The sequence below is a fragment of the Scatophagus argus genome, chromosome 7 (assembly GCF_020382885.2).
Source record: "Scatophagus argus isolate fScaArg1 chromosome 7, fScaArg1.pri, whole genome shotgun sequence".
In the NCBI taxonomy this organism is placed as follows: domain Eukaryota; kingdom Metazoa; phylum Chordata; class Actinopteri; family Scatophagidae; genus Scatophagus; species Scatophagus argus.
In genome coordinates, this window is record NC_058499.1 from 8,730,417 (window position 1) to 8,731,649 (window position 1,233).

Below are 1,233 nucleotides of genomic sequence, written 5' to 3' on the forward strand. Positions count from 1 at the left end.
ACTCGCATGCCCAATGGTTCTGACAGGCTCAAGGCCGAGCCATTACAGCCTGGTGCGGACAGAAATGACTCTGCTGTACTATGACAAGGCAGTGACTATTGTTGTGCACCACTGATTCATACCATGCCAATAACATTCAGATTTACACAGGCAACCAGGGAGGAAGCTCTTGTCAAACTAGCTAAAACAACCAACACAGATTCAGTGGAAATGTTCTGTAAGCTTTGCTGACTCCTCCACAGATGAGTTTTCATGATGCGTTCACATTTTCATTCTCTGTGGCTTTGACATTTTTGAGAATGTGGACTTGATTCCACAAAATTAATACCACCGAAATCAGTCTCTGGAGCTTTGTAGACTATCATCCTTTATTTGCATGATATTCAGACAGCAGCTCAGTTCACCCTGTAGCACACAGTGGAGATGGTATGGTGCTTCAGTTTACCATGCTGTTGGTGGAAAATACAAGCAAAAACTCATTTGTGCCAGATCACTTGGTGAAGTGGAGAGCAACACAACATTTATGGATATGAATATATATGTAGCCATATTTCTTTTTTTTGTTTTTTCGAGCACAGCGTCACATGATGTACCTATAGCAAACCTAAAGGGCTAAAATACAGTGGAAAGAAGGCAGTGTAAACCTTGTTTTGTTCACAACGTGCAGGCTTAGCGAACCGCTTTTTGGACTTGAAGTGAATCCAAATGAGACCACCTCCCAAAGTGGTCTAGGTTTGGTTTGTGTCGTCTGAGTTCATTCAGTGTGTTCACATATGTCAAATAGACAACAACTTGCAATCAAATATCAGAGAGCATCGTAAAACAAAACAAGAGCAGTGAGGTGCAGGCTGCATGATCACAGTGTTATGCTGTAGATTAAGCCTTCACATCACACTGAGATATAATGACTTTGTCAAAAAAATATGCAAGGAAAAGGCTTTTCACTCACCCCTGACAGAGTTTTCACCAGGCAGGAACATGAAGGCAAAGTTCTTTCTTCACATACTCTATTCTGTCTGTGTTTTGCCACTAAGTCCGCCACTCGTGCTGGAAATAAAAAAAAAAAAAAGAAAATGAAAGGAGACAGACATGAGTTGAGTTTTAATCTCCCTCTGCCATGCTTTAGAGAAAGCTGTGTGCAATATGCTTATGATCCTCAGGAAAAAAAAGAAAAAATTCACATAACATGAAGGACAACATGCAACATAGAATCAGAATGTTTTTTCACTATGG